The following is a 14972-nucleotide window of genomic DNA, read 5'->3' on the forward strand; positions in this document are numbered from 1 at the left end:
GTGTGGCTGAGTTCTCGGATAGGAATAATTTTTTTAGCCATATTTGACAGTTGAATATCAATTAAGACATTAAGAGTAGTCCGTGGCGCACCAGCAATTGAAGCTCCAGGGGGCAATCTACAGGCTGCTAGGGTGACGTTCACTTGCTTGCAGAGAGGTTAACGATCATCCAACAGGTATGGGGATGACGTACTTTCAACATAATTATGCTCCGTGTCAATTGACACTTTACGTAATGCAAATATTTGCAGAGTGTGAACAAAATAATCAATAACACCAATCCGTTACTCTACAAATTCAGCTCATTCTAATTCTTCATTCGTGTTCCTTTTCAAATTATTTAAGACACTTAACATTAAGATGTAACGCCTACAAGAATATTGCCACATATACAAACTACACGATAATTGTAACCATACTCAAATCCATTCCTCAAAATATCCCGGTTTTCTTAAATTCTTTCATCAACGTTACCCATTGTATTAACACATTATTTTCATTCAGATAACCCAGATATAAATTGTTCATACACATCTCTGATATTATTTCCTCCATATTCATCTCAGTTTCTGAAGATTTCTAAGTTCATTGAGGTTCTCGCATTTACATCATATACATTCTTAGAAGCCCTGTAGCGAAATGCGTTGAATACGAATGTGGAATAAACACTGTATAGTACAGAACTTTGGGAAAAATAGAGATCAGTGTCCTATTAAGAATGAAATTGTAAGAGATTGTGCATATGAATTTGTTAAACGCAACAATTTCGTAATGCTTAGCTATAATTTCCTGAAATCCATTCCAGATGATGTGATATAGCTTATTTCATGATGCGACATTTCATCAATTGCTAAGGTTATATAAAATCTCAATGCAATGTAAGTGATAAAGGATGCGAAATGAATCCAGCTCCCATCGTCGAAAGTTATCCAACATTTACCCTTAATGGCATGAGGGAAAACCCTGAGAAAAATTCACGCATGTAGGCTAATTTGTCCCAACTCCATTGGATAAAGAACCCGCTCACTTCACGATCATGTGCACTCATATGATACAAAGTCACAACATTTAATAAGGAATATTTTAATTTCGAGGGGGAGAATGATCACTGTGTTGTCTGTTAGGTAAAGTAAGAATATCAGAGTAAGATAAATGCAGAGATAAGTATTCAGTTTAAACGATGTTTGTCTTGAATGTCACAACGATATTAGATAAAATGAAAGTGCTTAGAAACAAACAGTGACAAAACCACGGGATCAAAGCTCGAAACAAGTTCATATATCCCCGTTCAAAGAGAAAAAGTGGCATTGCATTTACGTGCCTTCTTTTATTATTTTGGGAAGTATGTGCACTTTAAAATATTTAATTTCATACAGGCCTGTGAGTGAGTAGAATTTTACAACAAAACTTTGTTGTAAAAAGTTAACTTTTGGAGCGTATCTATTAGCCCAAGACATTCCCACCAGCCAATCATATTCAATAACGCGAAATATTATTCTCAGTGCATCCAATCCTAGCGTGTGAATAAAGTTAAACAACTTTAATTTTCCTCTGTGACATAGATTAAGAATAGCCTTCCCAAATAATGTTTAGATGTACCAATGGAAAAAATAAAGAATTGTAAATATAAACTCACCAATATATGGCACCTGGAGGGCAGCAGGCTTTCCATGATCTTGTCGGGGCTGTAAATAAAGGAAATGACAGTCTATTATTAATTCAAGTCATTAAATGATTTGTATACACAGGAAGTAATGCTAATTAGGGGGATGCAGAATTGAATTTAATATAAATTATACTGATCGAAATTTGGACTTTATGCCAGCTGATGTCGAACTGATGCGGAACACATTGCTCAAACAACATGAATTAGAAATATTGTTCATAACCTGACTCGTATGTCATCATCTGTGGATCAGTGAACGAGAAAAACATGGACAATTATTAGGATAGGTTTTTCTCTGAACACCAAGAAGAAATCATAATAATAAATATTTGGGGCTAAGCGGGATGAAGTTATAGGAGAATGGAGAAAGTTACACAACACAGAACTACACGCATTGTATTCTTCACCTGACATAATTAGGAACATTAAATCCAGACGTTTGAGATGGGCAGGGCATGTAGCACGTATGGGCGAATCCAGAAAAGCATATAGAGTGTTAGTTGGGAGACCGGAGGGAAAAAGACCTTTAGGGAGGCCGAGACGTAGATGGGAGGATAATATTAAAATGGATTTGAGGGAGCTGGGGTATGATGGTAGAGACTGGATTAATCATGCACAGGATAGGGACTGCTGGCGGGCTTATGTGAGGGCGGCAATGAACCTTCGGGTTCCTTAAAAGCCATTTGTAAGTAAGTAAGTAAGTAAGGGAAAAAAGCACTTGACGATCAAGTGATGGCATAAAGTGCTTGATTTGAAAACAGGTAAATTGCCTACACAGTGCATGATGTAACAGATGATGATGATGATGATGATGATGATGATGATGATGATGATGATGATGATGATGATGAGGAGGAAGAATGTGAAGCGTGCTGAAGATTGAACTGAGAAACACATACATACAGAGACGAAAAAATTCTCATCATCATATGAATAAATAATTGGTGTATTTACAATTACTATTAATTCATCACTGGTGTAGAAATGTAAGCTTAATTTGTATGGCCAATCAACACAAATGAAATCTATTTATTACGTAATCTGAGTAATTTCCCATGGACCATGTGTATCGGTATCACTTCTAGCATCAGACTGTATATCCCCTTCAACCTATTCCCAGACTGTAGGTCCTACTATAATGTGTGGCTGAGTTCTCGGATAGGAATAATTTTTTTAGCTATATTTGACAGTTGAATATCAATTAAGACATTAAGAGTAGTCCGTGGCGCACCAGCAATTGAAGCTCCAGGGGGCAATCTACAGGCTGCTAGGGTGACGTTCACTTGCTTGCAGAGAGGTTAACGATCATCCAACAGGTATGGGGATGACGTACTTTCAACATAATTATGCCCCGTGTCAATTGACACTTTACGTAATGCAAATATTTGCAGAGTGTGAACAAAATAATCAATAACACCAATCCGTTACTCTACAAATTCAGCTCATTCTAATTCTTCATTCGTGTTCCTTTTCAAATTATTTAAGACACTTAACATTAAGATGTAACGCCTACAAGAATATTGCCACATATACAAACTACACGATAATTGTAACCATACTCAAATCCATTCCTCAAAATATCCCGGTTTTCTTAAATTCTTTCATCAACGTTACCCATTGTATTAACACATTATTTTCATTCAGATAACCCAGATATAAATTGTTCATACACATCTCTGATATTATCCTCCATATTCATCTCAGTTTCTGAAGATTTCTAAGTTCATTGAGGTTCTCGCATTTACATCATATACATTCTTAGAAGCCCTGTAGCGAAATGCGTTGAATACGAATGTGGAATAAACACTGTATAGTACAGAACTTTGGGAAAAATAGAGATCAGTGTCCTATTAAGAATGAAATTGTTAGAGATTGTGCATATGAATTTGTTAAACGCAACAATTTCGTAATCCTTAGCTATAATTTCCTGAAATCCATTCCAGATGATGTGATATAGCTTATTTCATGATGCGACATTTCATCAATTGCTAAGGTTATATAAAATCTCAATGCAATGTAAGTGATAAAGGATGCGAAATGAATCCAGCTCCCATCGTCGAAAGTTATCCAACATTTACCCTTAATGGCATGAGGGAAAACCCTGAGAAAAATTCACGCATGTAGGCTAATTTGTCCCAACTCCATTGGATAAAGAACCCGCTCGCTTCACGATCATGTGCACTCATATGATACAAAGTCACAACATTTAATAAGGAATATTTTAATTTCGAGGGGGAGAATGATCACTGTGTTGTCTGTTAGGTAAAGTAAGAATATCAGAGTAAGATAAATGCAGAGATAAGTATTCAGTTTAAACGATGTTTGTCTTGGGGCCATAATAACTTGAATGTCACAACGATATTAGATAAAATGAAAGTGTTTTGAAAGAAACAGTGACAAAACCACGGGATCGAAGCTCGAAACAAGTTCATATATCCCCGTTCAAAGAGAAAAGGAAAAAGAGGCATTGCATTTACGTGCCTTATTTTAATATTTTGGTAATTATGTGACCTTAAAAATATTGAATTTCATGCAGGCTTGTGAGTGAGTAGAATTTTACAACAAAACCTTGTTGTAAAAAGTTAACTTTTTGGCAAAGTTCGAAGGTCTGTGACTTTAATTATGGAGCGTGTCTATTAGCCCAAGACATTCCCACCAGCCAATCATATTCAATAAGGCGAAATATTATTCTCAGTGCATCCAATCCTTGCGTGTGAATAAAGTTAAAAAACTTTAATTTTCTTCTGTAACAAAGATTAAGAATAGCCTTCCCAAATCATGTTTAGTTATACCAATAGAAACAAAGAAAAAATTGTAAATATAAACTCACCTGAAAATACCAAGATTCGGCGGCTGTATTGTGTCGTGTAGGGGCTTTGAATAAAAGAAATGAGAGCCTATAACAAATTGAAGTCATTAAATGGTTTTTATACACAGGAAGTAATGCTAATAAGGGGGATGCAGCATTGAATATAATATAAATTATACGTGATCGAAATTTGGGGTTTATGCCAGCTGATATCGAAGTGATGCAGAACACATTGCTGAAACTACACGAATTGGAAACAGGGTTCATAACCTGACCCGAATATAATTATCTGTGGATCAGTTAACGAGAAAATGATGGACAATTGTTAGGATACGATTATCTCTGAAAACAAAGAAAAGTGCAAATTAATTAACCCCTAGGAAAAAAAGAATTTAACGACACATCAAGGGATGGCGGAAAATACTTGATCTGAAAGAGGTAAATTGCCTACACCGTGCATGAACTAACAGATGATGATGCTGATGATGATGATGATGAATATGAATCTGAAACCTACTTAAGATGGAGATGAGAGACACATACATACAGAGACGAAAAACTCTCACCATCACGTGAATAAGTAATTGGTGAATTTACAATTATTATTAATTCATGATGGTGTAAAATGTAAGTTCAATTTGTATGGCCAATCAACACAAAATAAAAGGTGTTTAATACGTAGTCTGAGTTATTTCTCTCAGATAAAGTGTACCGGTATCAGTTCTACAATCAGACTGTATATCCCCGTTCAATCTATTCCCACACAGTAAGCCCTACTACTGTGTTTGGCGGAGTTATCGAATAGCAATACTTTTCCCTAGCCATATTTGACAGTTGAATATCAAATAAGACTTAAGAGTTCCGTGGCACATCAGCTAATGGGATCCAACGGCTAATCTACAGGCTGGTGGCGTGGCGTTTACTTACTTGGGCAGAGGTTAACGATCATCCAACAAGTAAGGGAGTAACGTGTTTTTCAAAACGATGATGCCCGCAGTCAATTAAGACTTTAATACAATCATTTGTAGAGAGTGAACAGAAGTATCCATAACACAAATCGATTACTCTGATAATTCTGCGATTCTACATATGTGTTCAATTTCCAATTATTTAAGACACTAAACATTAACATATTCGCAAACAAGAATATAGCAAACTATACCTGATTTGTAAAGACACTAAAATCCTTTCCTCAAAATATCCCGGTTTCCTCAAATACTTTCATCAACGTTGCACATTAAGTTAACATTTTATTTTCATTTCGAAAACGCAGAAAATATTAGTTAATACACATCTCTGATTTTATTTCCTCCAAACTCATCTTCGTTTCTGAAGATTTTCAAGATCACTTAGGTTGTCGCAACATGCATATATACTTTTTCAGTGGCCCGTAGCGAAATGCTTCAAAAGCGTCTGTGGAATAAACACTGAATCACCAAAAAATTTGGAAAAAAATTAATTTATTGTTAAGACCAGTGTCCTATTCAGAAAGAAATTGTAAACGAAAGTCCGTGCAAGTTTGTTTAACACAACAATTTCGTAATGCTTGGCTATATTTCCTGAAATCGATTCCTGATTATGTAATATAGGTAAGTTTATGACACGACACTTCATCAATTGCTAGGGTTACGTAACGTCTCAATGAAATGAATGTGATAATGGATGCGAAATGAATCCAGAGCCCATCGTCGAAGATTATTCAACATTTACTCTTTATGGGATGAGGGAAATCCCTGAGAAAAAAATTCAAGCAGGTGGAGTAATCTGTCCCAAGTCGATTGGATCCCGAACCCGCTCGTTCACGATGAGGTTGCGCAACAACTGTGCACTCATATGATAAAAAGTCACAACATTTAATAAGGAATATGTTAATTGTGAACAGGAGAGTGATCACTGAGTTGTCTCTTAAGTAAAGTGAGAATATCTGCGTAAGACAAATTCAGAGATATGTATAATTGTCAGAACGACATTAGATAAAATGAAAGTGCATAGAAAGAAACAGTGACAAACCACGTGGACAAGGCTCGAAGCATGTTCATGTATCCCGTTTCTAAGAGAAAAGAAAGAAAGGGTAAATGCATTCACATGTCTTTGTGTAATATTGTGGGAAGTGTGTGATATTTAAACAATATGTTATACAGACCTGTGTGAGTAGATTTTTACAACATACCCCTATTATAAAAATCCACTTTTGGGTAATGTTCTAATTTCTGTGACTTAAATATTGAAGCGTGTCTGCTAGCCCAATTGATTCCCACCAGACATTCATATTCAATGCTGATAAATATTATTTTCAATGCATCCAATCTTTGCCTGTGAATATAGTTTAAAAGAACTTTAATTTTCCTCTCTGGCAAAGATTAAGAATAGCCTTCCCAAATCATGTTTAGATGTACCAATGGCAACAATTATAAACTCACCAAATTTAGCACACAGATTGAAGCAGACACATACTAACATGTCCGGGCTGTAAATAAAAAATTGACAGTCTATAATAAATTGAAGTCATTAAATGTTTTTAATCACACGAAGTGGAGCTAATTAGGGATGTAGTATTGAATATATTATCAATTATACTTGATCGAAATTTGGGCTATATGCCAGCTGATGTCGAACTGATGCAGAACACATTGCTCAAACAACACGAATTAGAAATAGTGTTCACAACCTGACTCGTATGTCATCATCTGTGGAATAGTCAACGACAAAATCATGGACAAAGCATTATCTCATAAAACTAATAAGAATACATAATTATGAATCCCTAGGGAAAAAAGCATTAAACGATGAAAATAGTTATTCTGAAAACAGGTAAATTGCCTAAACCGTGTATGAACTAACGGATGATGACGATGATTATGAATATGAATCTGAAACCTGCTCAAGATGGAACTGAGAAACACATACATACAGACACGAAAAATTTCTCACTATCACATGAATAAGTAATTGGTATATTTACAATTACACAGTCATCAGCGAGTTTTAGCCGAGTAAAGACGTGTGCTGAAGGAGCGGAGACTGCACAGCGTAGAGGGGCATTGACCTATGAGCGAGTGATAGAGCAGGAGGTACAATAGAAAATGGATAAAGTGCTACAACGAGAAGTGATACAGAAGGGGAGAAATGAAGCTAGGAATGGAGAACTACAAATGCAGAACAGTACAGGAAACTCGAAGAATCAAGTGGATATATCATCAGAAAGCTTGAAGTGCAGAGTGGATAACATCAGTGCGAAGATTGATTATCTGGTACGGGAAAATGAGCAAATGAAAGAGAAAATCAAATATTATGAAGATAAGCAAAGGAAGAAGAATTTAATATTCTTCGGGGTGGAAGAAGAGGGTCATGAATATGAAATGGATACATATGAGACTGTATGTAAAGTGTGCGATAAGATTTTTGGTATCGATGTGAGAGTGGGCCATATTGAACAGACTTATAGAATTGGGAAAGGAAGATTCAGACCTATTTTAATATCATTCGTAAGCATGAGAACAAGAGAAGTTATCTTAAGAAACTTAAGAAAATTAAGAATGACGAAAATAAGGGTTGAAAAAGACGTAAACTATGAAACAAGAAGCAGACGCAAATCACTGATACCGTTCATGAAAGCAGCTAGAAATAAGGGACATTTTGCTAAGATATATGAAGACAAACTGAAAGTCAACGGGAGATACTATGACCTGGAGTTTTGTGAGAAGAACGTAAATCATCCGGAATTTTGATTAAATAACGTGGCAGAGAAACATCAGAGGGAGCAATGGTTTGGTTTAATACCGAGTAATGGGACGAAACAGCTGTTACAATCCGAACGTGACGTGAAGCATGCGGCGAAAAATGATGAATCAGGAGTCGAAGCAAGAAGGCGACATACGCAGAAAGAAGACATTGAACCAAGGAGCAAAAAACGGATCACCAAGCATAATCCTACCAAGCTAGCAGACAGGGAGAATGACACTTCTAAGAAGAGTGGCATAAAGGCTACAGCGGTAAAGAAATATGCGAATGATAAGATAAAGAAAGGTTTAAGCTGTGTAATGATGAATGAGTCTAGTGAAGAAGGAGGAGCTACTGGTGGCTATGAATCAAGTGAGCGGATAATAGAGGTAAGAAGAAGGAAAGAGAAGGAGAGGAGTCCAGGGTCGGGAAAAATAGGAGAATCAGCGAAGAGGAATACGGAGACTATAAGGAAAGGAGTCTTTGCGAGTGCAGGTCCCAGTGTAAGTTACGAAAGGGACTGCGGGGAAGAGAAGAACGAAGTCGAGAATACAACAGAGTCCAACGTCCATTCGTCGAAAGGTATTCAATATTCATTTACTCTTAATGGATTGAGGGAAAACCACGAGAAAAACTGCAACCAGGCAGATTAATTTGTCCCAACTCGAAATGATTCCGAGGCAGCTCGTTTCACTATCACGCTTGCCGACCATTGCGCCAAAACAGTGGATGATACAAAGTCACAATATTAATTAAGAAATATATTAGTGTCAAGCAGGAGAATGACGTCTGAGTTGTCAGTTAGATAAATTGAGTATATCAGATTAGGATAAATGCAAAGATATCTTTCATAATTGAACAATGTTTGTCTTGTGTCCAAATTGCATAACAGTCACAACGACATTAAATAAATTGAAAGTGTTTAGAAACAAACAGTGACAAAACCACGGGGACAAAGCTGGAAGCATGTTGAAGTATCCCCATTCAAAGAAGAAAAGAAACAAATGGGTGAGAATAGTTTCTAATTGCTTTGACGTGACTTCATCTCTTATATTGGGAAGTTTGTGAACTTAAAGAATTTCAATTTTGTACAGGCCTGTGTGATTGAGTAGATTTTTAACACATGCTTTGTTCTACAAAGGTCAATCGAAGTTCTGTGACTTTCATTTGGAGCGTATCTAGTAGCACAAAACTTTCCCACCAGCCAATCATATTCAATGACGCTATCTATTATTCTCTACGCATCCATAATTCTTTTCGTGTGTATTAGTTATGCAACTTTAATGTTGATCTGTAACAAAGATTAAGAATAGCCTTCCCAAATCATAGTTACAAATGTACGAATTAACACAAATAAATAATGGTAAATGTATAATCACTAGACAGTATATGCGAGACAACTTAAGGAAAAGTGAAGTTCTTTCGTATCAGAGTATATGGCACTTGCCGTGTCGTCCGTCTTTTGTGTACCTGGCGAGTAGAGCAGCGTGGACCCCGGTCCGTTCATAGTAACATTTCAACGCAATGTGTGCAGTTGTGTTATCCTGCAGGATAGGCGAAGACGCTTCAGCTTCGACAACTTACGAGACTATATCGTCGTTTACTGCAACGCTAGTAATTACATCAATGAAGACGAGGGATGAGCTACAGTACGTCATTTTTCTTTTCATTCTGACTGTACAGAGATGCAGTAGCATGTTGACGTCGTCTGTTTACTTTAAAACCTGTTCAGCCAATGGTCTGAATGAAAAAATTTTAACATATGGTAAATGTGCACCTACATTCAACGATAAGTCATCCCGCATCCGCTGTCTAATAATCACCATCACTTAATAAGGGGAGAGCGGCGACTTCGCCTGCGTGTGTTGGGCATCGTAAAGGAAAGAAGTGGAATTAATGGAATTCAATAAATGAGTAGCTTAATATCAAAGACGGACATCTGACTTCAATCGAAATTTAGATAGCTGTGGTTTTTTATACAAATTTTCATGCTGTTGCCAGTTATTTTGAAACCATATGCAAACTCTAACACTATATTTATAAAATAAATTGTGTTAAATATTACAGAGAACACTGTGAATTAAAAAATTGCCTCTGGATCAAAACTATGGAGAAGACAGATGTCCGTCTTTGATATTAAGCTACTCAAATTACGTAACACTAATTTGGTGGAGCAGCATCGAATATAATATAAATTATGTTTGATCGAAATTTGTGTTTTTTGCCAGCTGACGTCGAAACAATGAAAACAAATAAAGAATGGTAAATATAAACTCACCGTTACTTAAATTATGCGGCGGCGGTTTTCTGTCATAATCCGGGTCTGTAAGTAAAAGAAACGACAGTCTATAATAAATTCAAGTCATTAAGTGATTTTTATAGACGGGAAGTAACACTAATTACGTGGATGCAACATTGAATATAATACTACATTATGCAACGAGCCTATAATGATAGTAATTAAGACGCAAGTATGATTGTTTATGAAACGGGCGCAAGCGAGTTTTATAATATTCATACGAGCGTCTTAATTACCCTTATAGGCAAGTTTCATACGACTTTTTATGCTCGACCATATTTCTAACTTGAAATTATTCAGATGTATACATTTTATTGTATCTGACAAGATCGGAAGTGACCTTGTTCTAGGTCGTGAATTGTGAGATGTGCGCAGACGCGAAAGTATTGATTTTTTTCCGAGGAACAATAATGTCATTGACCTTGATGTAATCCCGTTAATCTTGATATAAGCTTGATTATTGAATTCGACATTGAAAAACGAGATGACAAATTGAATTTATTTGAATATTATTTGCAATTAACGCTAATAATTATAGTAACAGAACATAACCTTCTGCGACAGCATTGGATTTCCAGCCTCCGTGACTTTTCGCTAATTCTCTTCGATTGCATATCCGAGAATAATCGATACTTGCGGTTTTATAACGGTACAAAGTTGACATGTCATTGGCTGAACACCTGTAAGCTGAGTTGTCATTGGCTGAACACCTGTACTTTAATGAGTAGGTGTACTTTAATGACATTCATTAAAGGACTGCTACCAGGTGTATAATTACTACATTTCGGCATGGTCGAGCATAAAATAAATTATATTTGATCGAAATTTTGGTTCTGCCAGATGATGTCGAATTGATGCAGAACACACTGCTCAAACATTTTGACTATTATGTCGTCATCTGTGGATCAGTGAACGAGAATGACATGGACACTTGTTAAGAATGGATTAACGCAGTAAACCAAGAATAATGCATAATCATGAAGCCCTTGGGATAACGACACATGAGAGATCTCAAAACAGGTAAACTGCCTAAACCGTGCATGATATAACAGGTGATGAGGATTAGGGTCCTTAATCATGCTGAAGATGGAATTGAGAAACCCATACATACAAAGACGAAAAAATCTCATCACGTAAAGAAGTAATTGGCAAATTTACAATTATTATTAATTCATCACTAGTGTACAAATATAACCTTATTTTGTATAGCCAATCAACACAAAATAAAATTATTTAACACGTAACCCGAGTTGTTTCTCTTAGACCAAGTGTACCGGTAGCATCAGACTGTTTCTCCCTGTTCAACCTATCCCGGAACTGTAAGCACTACTATATATTTTTTAGTTTGTTATTTAACGACGCTGTATCAACTACGAGGTTATTTAACTTCGATGAGATTGGTGATAACGAGATGAGGGCGAGGACTCGCCATAGATTAACTGACATTCACCTTACGGTTGGGGAAAACCTCGGAAAAACCCAACGAGGTAATCAGCCCCAAGCGAGGATCGAACCTGCGCCCGAGCGCAACTTCAGACCGGCAGGAAGGCGCCTTAACCGACTGGGCCACGTCGGTGGCTTCATAGTTTGTAGCTGAGTGCCCGGATACGATTACTTTTTCCTTGCCCTGTTAGACAGTTGTATATAAATTAAAACATTAATAGTAATCGTAGCGCAATAGTCCATGAAGTTCCAGGTTAACCAGCAGACTGCTGGCAGAAGTGAAAGATCATCCAACAAGTACGGGAGTGACGTGTATTCAAACGGTTATGCCACGAGACAATCAAAACGTTACGCATTACAAACATAAGCATGGAGTGAACAAGACGTCCGAAAATTATCGATAAAACCGAACGATTAATTACTATGCTAAAGCCGTGATTCTACACGCGTGTTTGCTTTCAAATTATTTAAGAAACTCAACATTAACATAGGGGTCTGCGGGAATATTGCAAACTATAAGTGAACTGCAACAACAATGAAGCAGTAGCGGACAGTGGGGCTTGAAGGTTGAGGAGGCCAAGATGATTAGCAGGGACGACACTTTGTTCCAGGTTGGTTGTTGCTTGCCTATATTGACGTCACGGAGGCCATGGGTTCGAAGGTACTGTACTGTGATAAAGAGCAACACGTGTGTGCTGCGTCGGAGAACAAACGTATGTTTCATCTATTTAGGATTCGAACCTATGCTGCTCTCTGCCACTGCCTGCTTGTTTTGCATTGTAGTGGCTTACCTGCAGTTCCTTAACTGTTGTCACTTAATGGCAAGGTGATTGTGATCGTGACTCTGTGTGCAGTATTGTAAACATAATACAATGTAGTCAGACAAGAACCCTAAACTGAATGTAATTGCAACTGCGTTTGGAAGTGAGTATTCTAGTGTGGAGGGCGACAGCATGCGCTGTAAAGTGTGCAACACAGAACTAAAGGTCGTAAAGATTTGCAAAAGCACTGTGAAACGAAAAAGCATAGTGAATGTGTGCCGTTATTCCTCTCATCTGCACGGTTTACATACTCTTGAGTTTTATAATGATTTGTGTGACGTGATGGTATTCCAATACACAGCTCAGTAATCCACATTTTCAACGGTTTAAGGAAAATTACACGTCTAGAAAACTGTCTAGTATAACATCAATGCGTACAACCTATTTACGAAAAAACTGTAAACCGCATTCAAACAACTATAGGTAGTAACAGAATATTTCTATCTATAGATGAGACATCGGATGCTGTGGGACGATATGTAGCTCGCGTTGTTGTAGGAGTGATGTCCTCCAATGAACCAGAAAATAAATTTTTGTTGACATCGGAAGTACTAAGAAAAGTAAACAGTACAACTATTGTTAATCTTTTTGAGACATCTACTGTTTAGTGACAGACAGTATTGCATATATGATCAAAGCAGGAAATTAATTAAAAACCATATACCCCAACATAATCCACCTCACTTGCGTAGCCCATCCACTCCATGGTGGCGATGTTGAGATAACTTTCTCACAGTACAAGCATATTTTCAGTGAAAACAGAAGGAATTTCACTTTTTCACACTTAAAAATGCACATTGTTATATACTGTAACGGATTACAGTTGTATCAGAACAATGTACGTACCTCGATTGCAAATACGTATGTGTAATTTGACTAACTCGTCGTTATTATAAATATGTGTAAGTAATATTGTAAAGATGTAACTAATCAAGGCATAGTCTATGCTACGCGCATACATACTATACGGCAGTAGTAATCTGTAGAAATGTTGCGTTTTTGTTCCGCCGATCTGTACCAGCAAACAGTCGCGTGTTGTCGCTGGACTGCTCCTATCAACTAGTAAACACAGGTACTCTATACACCAGTACCAGTGAACCTCGTGGCGAACTGGGACAAAGTGTCGTCCCTGATGATTAGACTTCGTGGAATTGCCAAGAGAATCGCAAGGTTTACTGCGCACGCGGTATAGACTGTATGAGAAGGGGGCGTGCAACGGATGGAGTATGCCTCTAATATAAGCACTGAGCAGTATACTGAGGTTACAATAAAACCTGTATCCTGCATTCAAGAAATATAATGAATGATCATTGAAGTAGGATATGTCTAAACAATTATTTTATAGTGAGATATATTAACTCTTAAAATTTAATGTAAGATACTCACATCATCCTTAATACGTGCACTGCAGTGAAAAGTTACGTACATTTTGAGCGACTGCAAAGTAACCTCCTCCGATGGTCACTTAAACAGTTTTCATGTTGGGAAAATGTACGTTCAACATCACATGATGTAATACATACATATTTCAAGAAGGGAAAGTCACAACTTTTTAGTACACCAACTTCAGATGTATTGTCGAGACCTCATAGTACACCATTTATAGTACGAATTTATGAATAGGCAGAATATTTAGCAATAATGTTTCTCAACTTACATCTCATTTTTTCTGAAATTAATGAATTGTTATTTTGGATAACGGGTTGTGATACTTTATCCACTATATTAAGGGCTTCTGAGAGTTGTAGTTTAGACGATTCTAACAGGATGATGCTTTTGGACACGATTTTAAATTAGAATAAATGAACAGAATATCTTCCAATAGCTGTTCAGAAGGCAATGATTTTACAGCTGCAACAGCGGAACTGTCTGTGCTATCCAATGTATCAATTACCTCCATTATTTTTCATTAATGTTCTGCATAATAATGAACAGCATCCAACCACGTTCCCCAACGGGTCAAGACTGGCTGCGGGGTAAGGGTATTCAAGGGGCAATTATTTGGAATAGTAACACTCTCATTGTAGTATGTTTGATTGAATTCTTGTCTGCACTGAACAAATGTTAAGCTTTGACTATTACAACCACAGTAATGTAAAAGCAAGTAGGTATATATTAGCTGTAGCTGCTCCATCTATTTGAACCGGTCACAACTCTTAACATGAACTGCTGCTACTACGAGACCGGGCGGTCGCTCACCTCCTCTATACTACC

This window comes from Periplaneta americana, chromosome 9, assembly GCF_040183065.1.
Source record: "Periplaneta americana isolate PAMFEO1 chromosome 9, P.americana_PAMFEO1_priV1, whole genome shotgun sequence".
Lineage (NCBI taxonomy): Eukaryota > Metazoa > Arthropoda > Insecta > Blattodea > Blattidae > Periplaneta > Periplaneta americana.